The sequence below is a fragment of the Lethenteron reissneri genome, chromosome 7 (assembly GCF_015708825.2).
Source record: "Lethenteron reissneri isolate LAM-NWPU_2019-01 chromosome 7, ASM1570882v1, whole genome shotgun sequence".
Lineage (NCBI taxonomy): Eukaryota > Metazoa > Chordata > Hyperoartia > Petromyzontiformes > Petromyzontidae > Lethenteron > Lethenteron reissneri.
This window is the reverse complement of record NC_083785.1, coordinates 13,889,737-13,903,506: the sequence shown is the minus strand read 5'-3', so window position 1 is coordinate 13,903,506 and position 13,770 is coordinate 13,889,737.

The window sequence follows — 13,770 nt, the reverse complement described above, 5'->3', positions numbered from 1 at the left end:
TGTTGTAAGTGTGGTGTTGCCCTCCTCTGTGTTGTGAGTGTGGTGTTGCCCTCCTCTGTGTTGTGAGTGTGGTGTTGCCCTCTGTGTTGTGAGTGTGGTGTTGCCCTATGTGTTGTGAGTGTGGTGTTGCCCTCCTCTGTGTTGTGAGTGTGGTGTTACCCTCTGTGTTGTGAGTGTGGTGTTGCTCTATGTGTTGTGATTGTGGTGTTGCCCTCCTCTGTGTTGTGAGTGTGATGTTGCCCTCTGTGTTGTGAGTGTGGTGTTGCCCTCCTCTGTGTTGTGAGTGTGGTGTGTGTCCTCTGTGTTGTGAGTGTGGTGTTGCCCTCTGAGTTGTGAGTGTGGTGTTGCCCTCTGTGTTGTGAGTGTGATGTTGCCCTCTGTGTTGTGAGTGTGGTGTTGCCCTCTGTGTGGTGAGTGTGGTGTTGCCTCTGTGATGTGAGTGTGGTGTTGCCCTCTGTGTTGTGAGTGTGGTGTTGCCCTCTGAGTTGTGAGTATGGTGTGTGTCCTCTGTGTTGTGAGTGTGGTGTTGCCCTCTGTGTTGCATGTGTGGTGTGTGTCCTCTGTGTTGTGAGTGTGGTGTTGCCCTCCTCTGTGTTGTGAGTGTGGTGTTACCCTCTGTGTTGTGAGTGTGGTGTTGCTCTCTGTGTTGTGAGTGTGGTGTTGCCCTCTGTGTTGTGAGTGTGGTGTTGCCCTCTGTGTTGCGTGTGTGGTGTGTGTCCTCTGTGTTGTGAGTGTGGTGTTGCCCTCTTCTGTGTTGTGATTGGGGGTTACCCTCTGTGTTGTGAGTGTGGTGTTGCCCTCTGTGTTGTGAGTGTGGTGTTGCCCTCTGTGTTGTGAGTGTGATGTTGCCCTCTGTGTTGTGTGTGGTGTTGCCCTCTGTGTTGTGAGTGTGGTGTTGCCCTCTGTGTTGCGTGTGTGGTGTGTGTCCTCTGTGTTGTGAGTGTGGTGTGTGTCCTCTGTGTTGTGAGTGTGATGTTGCCCTCCTCTCTGTTGTGAGTGTGGTGTTGCCCTCTGTGTTGTATGTGTGGTGTTGCCCTCTGTGTTGTGAGTGTGGTGTTGCCCTCCTCTGTGTTGTGAGTGTGGTGTTGCCCTCCTCTGTGTTGTGAGTGTGGTGTTGCCCTCTGTGTTGTGAGTGTGGTGTTGCCCTCTGTGTTGTGAGTGTGGTGTTGCCCTCCTCTGTGTTGTGAGTGTGGTGTTACCCTCTGTGTTGTGAGTGTGGTGTTGCTCTCTGTGTTGTGATTGTGGTGTTGCCATCCTCTGTGTTGTGAGTGTGATGTTGCCCTCTGTGTTGTGAGTGTGGTGTTGCCCTCCTCTGTGTTGTGAGTGTGGTGTGTGTCTTCTGTGTTGTGAGTGTGGTGTTGCCCTCTGAGTTGTGAGTGTGGTGTTGCTCTCTGTGTTGTGAGTGTGATGTTGCCCTCTGTTTTGTGAGTGTGGTGTTGCCATCTGTGTGGTGAGTGTGGTGTTGCCTCTGTGATGTGAGTGTGGTGTTGCCCTCTGTGTTGTGAGTGTGGTGTTGCCCTCTGAGTTGTGAGTGTGGTGTGTGTCCTCTGTGTTGTGAGTGTGGTGTAGCCCTCTGTGTTGCGTGTGTGGTGTGTGTCCTCTGTGTTGTGAGTGTGGTGTTGCCCTCCTCTGTGTTGTGAGTGTGGTGTTACCCTCTGTGTTGTGAGTGTGGTGTTGCTCTCTGTGTTGTGAGTGTGGTGTTGCCCTCTGTGTTGTGAGTGTGGTGTTGCCCTCTGTGTTGCGTGTGTGGTGTGTGTCCTCTGTGTTGTGAGTGTGGTGTTGCCCTCCTCTGTGTTGTGAGTGGGGGTTACCCTCTGTGTTGTGAGTGTGGTGTTGCCCTCTGTGTTGTGAGTGTGGTGTTGCCCTCTGTGTTGTGAGTGTGATGTTGCCCTCTGTGTTGTGTGTGGTGTTGCCCTCTGTGTTGTGAGTGTGGTGTTGCCCTCTGTGTTGCGTGTGTGGTGTGTGTCCTCTGTGTTGTGAGTGTGGTGTTGCCCTCCTCTGTGTTGTGAGTGTGGTGTTGCCCTCTGTGTTGTGAGTGTGGTGTTGCCCTCTGTGTTGTGAGTGTGATGTTGTCCTCTGTGTTGTGAGTGTGGTGTTGCCCTCTGTGCTGTGAGTGTGGTGTTGCCCTCTGTGTTGTGAGTGTGGTGTTGCCCTCTGTGTTGTGAGTGTGGTGTTGCCCTCTGTGTTGTGAGTGTGGTGTTGCCCTCTGTGTTGTGTGTGTGGTGTTGCCCTCTGTGTTGTGAGTGTGATGTTGCCCTCTGTGTTGTGAGTGTGGTGTTGCCCTCTGTGTTGTGTGTGTGGTGTTGCCCTCTGTGTTGTGAGTGTGGTGTTGCCCTCTGTGCTGTGAGTGTGGTGTGTGTCCTCTGTGTTGTGAGTGTGGTGTTGCCCTCCTCTGTGTTGTATGTGTGGTATTGCCCTCTGTGTTGTGAGTGTGGTGTTGCCCTCCTCTGTGTTGTGAGTGTGGTGTTGCCCTCCTCTGTGTTGTGAGTGTGGTGTTGCCCTCTGTGTTGTGAGTGTGGTGTTGCCCTCTGTGTTGTGAGTGTGGTGTTGCCCTCCTCTGTGTTGTGAGTGTGGTGTTACCCACTGTGTTGTGAGTGTGATGTTGCCCTCTGTGTTGTGTGTGGTGTTGCCCTCTGTGTTGTGAGTGTGGTGTTGCCCTCTGTGTTGCGTGTGTGGTGTGTGTCCTCTGTGTTGTGAGTGTGGTATGTGTCCTCTGTGTGTGAGTGTGATGTTGCCCTCCTCTCTGTTGTGAGTGTGGTGTTGCCCTCTGTGTTGTATGTGTGGTGTTGCCCTCTGTGTTGTGAGTGTGGTGTTGCCCTCCTCTGTGTTGTGAGTGTGGTGTTGCCCTCCTCTGTGTTGTGAGTGTGGTGTTGCCCTCTGTGTTGTGAGTGTGGTGTTGCCCTCTGTGTTGTGAGTGTGGTGTTGCCCTCCTCTGTGTTGTGAGTGTGGTGTTACCCTCTGTGTTGTGAGTGTGGTGTTGCTCTCTGTGTTGTGATTGTGGTGTTGTCATCCTCTGTGTTGTGAGTGTGATGTAGCCCTCTGTGTTGTGAGTGTGGTGTTGCCCTCCTCTGTGTTGTGAGTGTGGTGTGTGTCTTCTGTGTTGTGAGTGTGGTGTTGCCCTCTGAGTTGTGAGTGTGGTGTTGCCCTCTGTGTTGTGAGTGTGATGTTGCCCTCTGTGTTGTGAGTGTGGTGTTGCCCTCTGTGTGGTGAGTGTGGTGTTGCCTCTGTGATGTGAGTGTGGTGTTGCCCTCTGTGTTGTGAGTGTGGTGTTGCCCTCTGAGTTGTGAGTGTGGTGTGTGTCCTCTGTGTTGTGAGTGTGGTGTTGCCCTCTGTGTTGCGTGTGTGGTGTGTGTCCTCTGTGTTGTGAGTGTGGTGTTGCCCTCCTCTGTGTTGTGAGTGTGGTGTTACCCTCTGTGTTGTGAGTGTGGTGTGGCTCTCTGTGTTGTGAGTGTGGTGTTGCCCTCTGTGTTGTGAGTGTGGTGTTGCCCTCTGTGTTGCGTGTGTGGTGTGTCCTCTGTGTTGTGAGTGTGGTGTTGCCCTCCTCTGTGTTGTGAGTGGGGGTTACCCTCTGTGTTGTGAGTGTGGTGTTGCCCTCTGTGTTGTGAGTGTGGTGTTGCCCTCTGTGTTGTGAGTGTGATGTTGCCCTCTGTGTTGTGTGTGGTGTTGTCCTCTGTGTTGTGAGTGTGGTGTTGCCCTCTGTGTTGCGTGTGTGGTGTGTGTCGTCTGTGTTGTGAGTGTGGTGTTGCCCTCCTCTGTGTTGTGAGTGTGGTGTTGCCCTCTGTGTTGTGAGTGTGGTGTTGCCCTCTGTGTTGTGAGTGTGATGTTGTCCTCTGTGTTGTGAGTGTGGTGTTGCCCTCTGTGCTGTGAGTGTGGTGTTGCCCTCTGTGTTGTGAGTGTGGTGTTGCCCTCTGTGTTGTGAGTGTGGTGTTGCCCTCTGTGTTGTGTGTGTGGTGTTGCCCTCTGTGATGTGAGTGTGATGTTGCCCTCTGTGTTGTGAGTGTGGTGTTGCCCTCTGTGTTGTGTGTGTGGTGTTGCCCTCTGTGTTGTGAGTGTGGTGTTGCCCTCTGTGCTGTGAGTGTGGTGTGTGTCCTCTGTGTTGTGAGTGTGGTGTTGCCCTCCTCTGTGTTGTATGTGTGGTATTGCCCTCTGTGTTGTGAGTGTGGTGTTGCCCTCCTCTGTGTTGTGAGTGTGGTGTTGCCCTCCTCTGTGTTGTGAGTGTGGTGTTGCCCTCTGTGTTGTGAGTGTGGTGTTGCCCTCTGTGTTGTGAGTGTGGTGTTGCCCTCCTCTGTGTTGTGAGTGGGGTGTTACCCACTGTGTTGTGAGTGTGGTGTTGCTCTCTGTGTTGTGATTGTGGTGTTGCCCTCCTCTGTGTTGTGAGTGTGATGTTGCCCTCTGTGTTGTGAGTGTGGTGTTGCCCTCCTCTGTGTTGTGAGTGTGGTGTGTGTCCTCTGTGTTGTGAGTGTGGTGTTGCCCTCTGAGTTGTGAGTGTGGTGTTGCCCTCTGTGTTGTGAGTGTGATGTTGCCCTCTGTGTTGTGAGTGTGGTGTTGCCCTCTGTGTGGTGAGTGTGGTGTTGCCTCTGTGATGTGAGTGTGGTGTTGCCCTCTGTGTTGTGAGTGTGGTGTTGCCCTCTGAGTTGTGAGTGTGGTGTGTGTCCTCTGTGTTGTGAGTGTGGTGTTGCCCTCTGTGTTGCGTGTGTGGTGTGTGTCCTCTGTGTTGTGAGTGTGGTGTTGGCCTCCTCTGTGTTGTGAGTGTGGTGTTACCCTCTGTGTTGTGAGTGTGGTGTTGCTCTCTGTGTTGTGAGTGTGGTGTTGCCCTCTGTGTTGTGAGTGTGGTGTTGCCCTCTGTGTTGCGTGTGTGGTGTGTGTCCTCTGTGTTGTGAGTGTGGTGTTGCCCTCCTCTGTGTTGTGAGTGGGGGTTACCCTCTGTGTTGTGAGTGTGGTGTTGCCCTCTGTGTTGTGAGTGTGGTGTTGCCCTCTGTGTTGTGAGTGTGATGTTGCCCTCTGTGTTGTGTGAGGTGTTGCCCTCTGTGTTGTGAGTGTGGTGTTGCCCTCCTCTGTGTTGTGAGTGTGGTGTTGCCCTCTGTGTTGTGAGTGTGGTGTTGCCCTCTGTGTTCTGAGTGTGATGTTGTCCTCTGTGTTGTGAGTGTGGTGTTGCCCTCTGTGCTGTGAGTGTGGTGTTGCCCTCTGTGTTGTGAGTGTGTTGTTGCCCTCTGTGTTGCGTGTGTGGTGTTGCCCTCTGTGTTGTGAGTGTGGTGTTGCCCTCTGTGTTGTGAGTGTGGTGTTGCCCTCTGTGTTGTGTGTGTGGTGTTGCCCTCTGTGTTGCGTGTGTGGTGTTGCCCTCTGTGTTGTGAGTGTGGTGTTGCCCTCTGTGTTGTGAGTGTGGTGTTGCCCTCTGTGTTGTGAGTGTGGTGTTGCCCTCTGTCTTGTGTGTGTGGTGTTGCCCTCTGTGTTGCGTGTGTGGTGTTGCCCTCTGTGTTGTGAGTGTGGTGTTGCCCTCTGTGTTGTGAGTGTGGTGTTGCCCTCTGTGTTGTGAGTGTGGTTTTGCCCTCTGTGTTGTGAGTGTGGTGTTGCCCTCTGTGTTGTGAGTGTGGTGTTGCCCTCTGTGTTGTGAGTGTGGTGTTGCCCTCTGCGTTGTGAGTGTGGTGTTGCCCTCTGTGTTGTGAATGTGGTGTTGCCCTCTGTGTTGCGTGTGTGGTGTTGCCCTCTGTGTTGTGAGTGTGGTGTTGCCCTCTGTGTTGTGAGTGTGGTGTTGCCCTCTGTGTTGTGAGTGTGGTGTTGCTCTCTGTGTTGTGAGTGTGGTGTTGCCCTCTGTGTTGTGAGTGTGGTGTTGCCCTCTGTATTGCGTGTGTGGTGTGTGTCCTCTGTGTTGTGAGTGTGGTGTTGCCCTCCTCTGTGTTGTGAGTGGGGGTTACCCTCTGTGTTGTAAGTGTGGTGTTGCCCTCTGTGTTGTGAGTGTGGTGTTGCCCTCTGTGTTGTGAGTGTGATGTTGCCCTCTGTGTTGTGTGTGGTGCTGCCCTCTGTGTTGTGAGTGTGGTGTTGCCCTCTGTGTTGCGTGTGTGGTGTGTGTCCTCTGTGTTGTGAGTGTGGTGTTGCCCTCCTCTGTGTTGTGAGTGTGGTGTTGCCCTCTGTGTTGTGAGTGTGGTGTTGCCCTCTGTGCTGTGAGTGTGGTGTTGCCCTCTGTGTTGTGAGTGTGGTGTTGCCCTCTGTGTTGCGTGTGTGGTGTTGCCCTCTGTGTTGTGAGTGTGGTGTTGCCCTCTGTGTTGTGAGTGTGGTGTTGCCCTCTGTGTTGTGTGTGTGGTGTTGCCCTCTGTGTTGCGTGTGTAGTGTTGCCCTCTGTGTTGTGAGTGTGGTGTTGCCCTCTGTGTTGTGAGTGTGGTGTTGCCCTCTGTGTTGTGAGTGTGGTGTTGCCCTCTGTGTTGTGTGTGTGGTGTTGCCCTCTGTGTTGTGAGTGTGGTGTTGCCCTCTGTGTTGTGAGTGTGGTGTTGCCCTCTGTGTTGTGAGTGTGGTGTTGCCCTCTGTGTTGTGAGTGTGGTGTTGCCCTCTGTGTTGTGAGTGTGGTGTGCCCTCTGTGTTGTGAGTGTGGTGTTGCCCTCTGTGTTGTGAGTGTGGTGTTGCCCTCTGTGTTGTGAGTGTGGTGTTGCCCTCTGTGTTGTGAGTGTGGTGTTGCCCTCTGTGTTGTGAGTGTGGTGTTGCCCTCTGTGTTGCGTGTGTGTTGTTGCCCTCTGTGTTGTGAGTGTGGTGTTGCCCTCTGTGTTGTTGTGAGTGTGGTGTTGCCCTTTGTGTTGTTGTGAGTGTGATGTTGCCCTCTGTGTTGTGTGTGTGGTGTTGCCCTCTGTGTTGTGAGTGTGGTGTTGCCCTCTGTGTTGTGAGTGTGATGTTGCCCTCTGTGTTGTGTGTGGTGTTGCCCTCTGTGTTGTGAGTGTGGTGTTGCCCTCTGTGTTGCGTGTGTGGTGTGTGTCCTCTGTGTTGTGAGTGTGGTGTTGCCCTCCTCTGTGTTGTGAGTGTGGTGTTGCCCTCTGTGTTGTGAGTGTGGTGTTGCCCTCTGTGTTGTGAGTGTGATGTTGTCCTCTGTGTTGTGAGTTTGATGTTGCCCTCTGTGTTGTGTGTGGTGTTGCCCTCTGTGTTGTGAGTGTGGTGTTGCCCTCTGTGTTGCGTGTGTGGTGTGTGTCCTCTGTGTTGTGAGTGTGGTGTTGCCCTCCTCTGTGTTGTGAGTGTGGTGTTGCCCTCTGTGTTGTGAGTGTGGTGTTGCCCTCTGTGTTGTGAGTGTGATGTTGTCCTCTGTGTTGTGAGTGTGGTGTTGCCCTCTGTGCTGTGAGTGTGGTGTTGCCCTCTGTGTTGTGAGTGTGGTGTTGCCCTCTGTGTTGTGAGTGTGGTGTTGCCCTCTGTGTTGTGAGTGTGGTGTTGCCCTCTGTGTTGTGTGTGTGGTGTTGCCCTCTGTGTTGTGAGTGTGATGTTGCCCTCTGTGTTGTGAGTGTGGTGTTGCCCTCTGTGTTGTGTGTGTGGTGTTGCCCTCTGTGTTGTGAGTGTGGTGTTGCCCTCTGTGCTGTGAGTGTGGTGTGTGTCCTCTGTGTTGTGAGTGTGGTGTTGCCCTCCTCTGTGTTGTATGTGTGGTATTGCCCTCTGTGTTGTGAGTGTGGTGTTGCCCTCCTCTGTGTTGTGAGTGTGGTGTTGCCCTCCTCTGTGTTGTGAGTGTGGTGTTGCCCTCTGTGTTGTGAGTGTGGTGTTGCCCTCTGTGTTGTGATTGTGGTGTTGCCCTCCTCTGTGTTGTGAGTGTGATGTTGCCCTCTGTGTTGTGAGTGTGGTGTTGCCCTCCTCTGTGTTGTGAGTGTGGTGTGTGTCCTCTGTGTTGTGAGTGTGGTGTTGCCCTCTGAGTTGTGAGTGTGGTGTTGCCCTCTGTGTTGTGAGTGTGATGTTGCCCTCTGTGTTGTGAGTGTGGTGTTGCCCTCTGTGTGGTGAGTGTGGTGTTGCCTCTGTGATGTGAGTGTGGTGTTGCCCTCTGTGTTGTGAGTGTGGTGTTGCCCTCTGAGTTGTGAGTGTGGTGTGTCCTCTGTGTTGTGAGTGTGGTGTTGCCCTCTGTGTTGCGTGTGTGGTGTGTGTCCTCTGTGTTGTGAGTGTGGTGTTGCCCTCCTCTGTGTTGTGAGTGTGGTGTTACCCTCTGTGTTGTGAGTGTGGTGTTGCTCTCTGTGTTGTGAGTGTGGTGTTGCCCTCTGTGTTGTGAGTGTGGTGTTGCCCTCTGTGTTGCGTGTGTGGTGTGTGTCCTCTGTGTTGTGAGTGTGGTGTTGCCCTCCTCTGTGTTGTGAGTGGGGAATACCCTCTGTGTTGTGAGTGTGGTGTTGCCCTCTGTGTTGTGAGTGTGGTGTTGCCCTCTGTGTTGTGAGTGTGATGTTGCCCTCTGTGTTGTGTGAGGTGTTGCCCTCTGTGTTGTGAGTGTGGTGTTGCCCTCTGTGTTGCGTGTGTGGTGTGTGTCCTCTGTGTTGTGAGTGTGGTGTTGCCCTCCTCTGTGTTGTGAGTGTGGTGTTGCCCTCTGTGTTGTGAGTGTGGTGTTGCCCTCTGTGTTGTGAGTGTGATGTTGTCCTCTGTGTTGTGAGTGTGGTGTTGCCCTCTGTGCTGTGAGTGTGGTGTTGCCCTCTGTGTTGTGAGTGTGGTGTTGCCCTCTGTGTTGCAGTGTGTGGTGTTGCCCTCTGTGTTGTGAGTGTGGTGTTGCCCTCTGTGTTGTGAGTGTGGTGTTGCCCTCTGTGTTGTGTGTGTGGTGTTGCCCTCTGTGTTGCGTGTGTGGTGTTGCCCTCTGTGTTGTGAGTGTGGTGTTGCCCTCTGTGTTGTGAGTGTGGTGTTTCCCTCTGTGTTGTGAGTGTGGTGTTGCCCTCTGTCTTGTGTGTGTGGTGTTGCCCTCTGTGTTGCGTGTGTGGTGTTGCCCTCTGTGTTGTGAGTGTGGTGTTGCCCTCTGTGTTGTGAGTGTGGTGTTGCCCTCTGTGTTGTGAGTGTGGTGTTGCCCTCTGTGTTGTGAGTGTGGTGTTGCCCTCTGTGTTGTGAGTGTGGTGTTGCCCTCTGTGTTGTGAGTGTGGTGTTGCCCTCTGTGTTGTGAGTGTGGTGTTGCCCTCTGTGTTGCGTGTGTGGTGTTGCCCTCTGTGTTGTGAGTGTGGTGTTGCCCTCTGTGTTGTGAGTGTGGTGTTGCCCTCTGTGTTGTGAGTGTGGTGTTGCTCTCTGTGTTGTGAGTGTGGTGTTGCCCTCTGTGTTGTGAGTGTGGTGTTGCCCTCTGTGTTGCGTGTGTGGTATGTGTCCTCTGTGTTGTGAGTGTGGTGTTGCCCTCCTCTGTGTTGTGAGTGGGGGTTACCCTCTGTGTTGTAAGTGTGGTGTTGCCCTCTGTGTTGTGAGTGTGGTGTTGCCCTCTGTGTTGTGAGTGTGATGTTGCCCTCTGTGTTGTGTGTGGTGCTGCCCTCTGTGTTGTGAGTGTGGTGTTGCCCTCTGTGTTGCGTGTGTGGTGTGTGTCCTCTGTGTTGTGAGTGTGGTGTTGCCCTCCTCTGTGTTGTGAGTGTGGTGTTGCCCTCTGTGTTGTGAGTGTGGTGTTGCCCTCTGTGTTGTGAGTGTGATGTTGTCCTCTGTGTTGTGAGTGTGGTGTTGCCCTCTGTGCTGTGAGTGTGGTGTTGCCCTCTGTGTTGTGAGTGTGGTGTTGCCCTCTGTGTTGCGTGTGTGGTGTTGCCCTCTGTGTTGTGAGTGTGGTGTTGCCCTCTGTGTTGTGAGTGTGGTGTTGCCCTCTGTGTTGTGTGTGTGGTGTTGCCCTCTGTGTTGCGTGTGTAGTGTTGCCCTCTGTGTTGTGAGTGTGGTGTTACCCTCTGTGTTGTGAGTGTGGTGTTGCCCTCTGTGTTGTGAGTGTGGTGTTGCCCTCTGTGTTGTGTGTGGTGTTGCCCTCTGTGTTGCGTGTGTGGTGTTGCCCTCTGTGTTGTGAGTGTGGTGTTGCCCTCTGTGTTGTGAGTGTGGTGTTGCCCTTTGTGTTGTGAGTGTGGTGTTGCCCTCTGTGTTGTGAGTGTGGTGTTGCCCTCTGTGTTGTGAGTGTGGTGTTGCCCTCTGTGTTGTGAGTGTGGTGTTGCCCTCTGTGTTGTGAGTGTGGTGTTGCCCTCTGTGTTGCGTGTGTGTTGTTGCCCTCTGTGTTGTGAGTGTGGTGTTGCCCTCTGTGTTGTTGTGAGTGTGGTGTTGCCCTCTGTGTTGTTGTGAGTGTGATGTTGCCCTCTGTGTTGTGTGGGTGGTGTTGCCCTCTGTGTTGTAAGTGTGGTGTTGCCCTCTGTGTTGTTGTGAGTGTGGTGTTGCCCTCTGAGTTGTGAGTGTGGTGTTGCCCTCTGTGTTGTGTGTGTGGTGTTGCCCTCTGTGTTGTGAGTGTGGTGTTGCCCTCTGTGTTGTGTGTGTGGTGTTGCCCTCTGTGTTGTGAGTGTGGTGTTGCCCTCTGTGTTGTGAGTGTGTTGTTGCCCTCTGTGTTGTGAGTGTGGTGTTGCCCTCTGAGTTGTGAGTGTGATGTTGCCCTCTGTGTTGTGAGTGCGGTGTTGCCCTGTTTGTTGTGTGTGTGGTGTTGCCCTCTGTGTTGTGAGTGTGGTGTTGCCCTCTGTGCTGTGAGTGTGATGCTGCCCTCTGTGCTGTGAGTGTGGTGTTGCCCTCTGTGTTGTGAGTGTGGTGTTGCCCTCTGTGTAGTGAGTGTGGTGTTGCCCTCTGAGTTGTGAGTGTGATGTTGCCCTCTGTGCTGTGAGTGTGGTGTTGCCCTCTGTGTTGTGAGTGTGGTGTTGCCCTCTGTGTAGTGAGTGTGGTGTTGCCCTCTGAGTTGTGAGTGTGATGTTGCCCTCTGTGTTGTGAGTGCGGTGTTGCCCTGTGTGTTGTGTGTGTGGTGTTGCCCTCTGTGTTGTGAGTGTGGTGTTGCCCTCTGTGTAGTGAGTGTGGTGTTGCCATCTGTGTTGTGAGTGTGGTGTTGCCCTCTGTGTTGTGAGTGTGGTGTTGCCCTCTGTGTTGTGAGTGTGGTGTTGCCCTCTGTGTAGTGAGTGTGGTGTTGCCCTCTGTGTTGTGAGTGTGGTGTTGCCTTCTGTGTTGTGAGTGTGGTGTTGCCCTCTGTGTTGTGAGTGTGGTGTTGCCCTCTGTGTTGTGAGTGTGGTGTTGCCCTCTGTGCTGTTGATGTGATGCTGCCCTCTGTGCTGTGAGTGTGGTGTTGCCCTCTGTGTTGTGAGTGTGGTGTTGCCCTCTGTGTTGTGAGTGTGATGTTGCCCTCTGAGTGGTGAGTGTGGTGTTGCCCTCTGTGTTGTGAGTGTGATGTTGCCCTCTGAGTGGTGAGTGTGGTGTTGCCCTCTGTGTTGTGAGTGTGGTGTTGCCCTCTGTGTTGTGTGTGTGGTGTTGCCCTCTGTGTTGTGAGTGTGGTGTTGCCCTCTGTGTTGTGTGTGTGGTGTTGCCCTCTGTGTTGTGAGTGTGGTGTTGCCCTCTGTGTTGTGTGTGTGGTGTTGCCCTCTGTGTTGTGAGTGTGGTGTTGCCCTCTGTGTTGTGAGTGTGGTGTTGCCTTCTGTGTTGTGTGTGTGGTGTTGCCCTCTGTGTTGTGAGTGTGGTGTTGCCCTCTGTGTTGTGTGTGTGGTGTTGCCCTCTGTGTTGTGAGTGTGGTGTTGCCCTCTGTGTTGTGTGTGTGGTGTTGCCCTCTGAGTTGTGAGTGTGGTGTTGCCCTCTGTGTTGTGAGTGTGGTGTTGCCTTCTGTGTTGTGAGTGTGGTGTTGCCCTCTGTGTTGTGAGTGTGGTGTTGCCCTCTGTGTTGTGTGTGTGGTGTTGCCCTCTGTGTTGTGAGTGTGGTGTTGCCCTCTGTGTTGTGTGTGTGGTGTTGCCCTCTGTGTTGTGAGTGTGGTGTTGCCCTCTGTGTTGTGTGTGTGGTGTTGCCCTCTGTGTTGTGAGTGTGGTGTTGGCCTCTGTGTTGTGTGTGTGGTGTTGCCCTCTGTGTTGTGAGTGTGGTGTTGCCCTCTGTGTTGTGAGTGTGGTGTTGTCCTCTGTGTTGTGAGTGTGGTGTTGCCCTCTGTGTTGTGTGTGTGGTGTTGCCCTCTGTGTTGTGAGTGTGGTATTGCCCTCTGTGTTACGAACCCCTCGAACACGGCCCGAGTTCGACTCCCGCACACGGCCACCGACACCAGTGACGATCATTTGAACCGATCGTGGGCCTCCTCCCCTAGGTCGACTCAGCCTCAAATGAGCACCTGGTGCGGCGTGTTAAGGCATCGCCACTTGGGAAACAAAGACGGCCGGGCGTGTGACCAGCACCACGCCCGGCAGATTGTTAATGGGGGACCTTCATCTTATATTCTTTGGGTCTTTCGGTAAAGTCACGAAGATGGTTCAAAGAAAATGACAAAAAACTACGACGTTTCGATCGCAACACAAGCGATCGTCAACAGGAGGAAAGAGCTCTTTCCTGACGATGGTTTGGGCGTCGCTTAGGTCGACTCAGCCTAAAAATGAGTAACCCGATAAACATCGCTTGCAGCAAACTTGCCCCAAAAGTCTCAGTCGACACGGGGGGGCATTTGTTTTTGCATTTTAAATATTTTTTTATTTGTTTGTTATATCAAAGCAATACATGCGATAGAGCTTTGTTACGTGTTTAAAACGCTCCAAGTCAAGGGATGTCACGGAGCATGTGGCACAAGGGGTTTGTAAAACTATACCCATGCACAGATCAAGAATGTGTAAGCTAAAGGGCTCTGTGTGTGTGTCACAGATGGCCCGTTTATTGGACTGCACTACGAACCTGTTTTTTTTACCTGGGTTAGATTCCCTGACCACGCACAATATGAGTCAGTAGTAAGCGAAATCTGATCTCGTCTTGGGTCTCCGCAAGGTCCGCTTTTCGTTAAACGAGTACCTGGTGTGTGGACATTCATGGTGGGGATAATAACCGTGGCTGCGGGTTTGTAAATAAGAGGTCACGGTCATCACGGAAATGTTGAGTTTGAATGACACTAATGTCCAGTGAAATATTAGAAACGGCTGTTGAAATTTGGAACACGTTAGATTAGACCAGGGGTCCTCAAACTTTTTAAACAGGGGGCCAGTTCACTGTCCCTCAGACCGTTGGAGGGCCGGACTATAGTTAAAAAAAACTATGAACAAATTCCTATGCACACTGCATATATCTTATTTTGAAGTGAAGAAACAAAACGGGAACAAATACAATATTTAAAATGAAGAACAAGTAAAGTTAAATCAACAAACTTTCCAGTATTTCAATGGGAACTATGGGCCTGCTTTTGGCTAATGAGATGGTCAATGTCCGGTTCCATATTTGTCACTGCTAGTCGTAACAAGTGATGCAAGATGTGTATCCGTTAGTCTAGATCTGGTTGGAGATTTCAAATGTTTCATTCTGGTACAAGTCTGTTCACAGACATAAGTGCTGCCAAAGATGGTTGCCATTTTGAGTGCATGGTTCCTGCGATGAGGATATGTCTCAGAGGTAGAGATGCATAGAAATTATGAAGGCTGCTTGACTTGAATGCGTCTTTCAGAGAGTCACAATTCTGCAGTTCAGCCAGTTCCATTTGGTAAATTGTATCCACATTTTCAATGTCAATAGAAAATGGGTTACGGAAAAGCTGTATGTCCTGTTCATGGAGATGAAGCTCTTTAAATCTAAATTGGAACTCCTTTTGCAATTTTTCCAATAAATCCACACATGTTTTGTTTGGGAATGCAACCAATGGTTTTTCTGCTAACAGATTTTGAGTTGTGGGGAGATGGCAGAAGTTTTCCTCCTTCACTTGTTTGATGA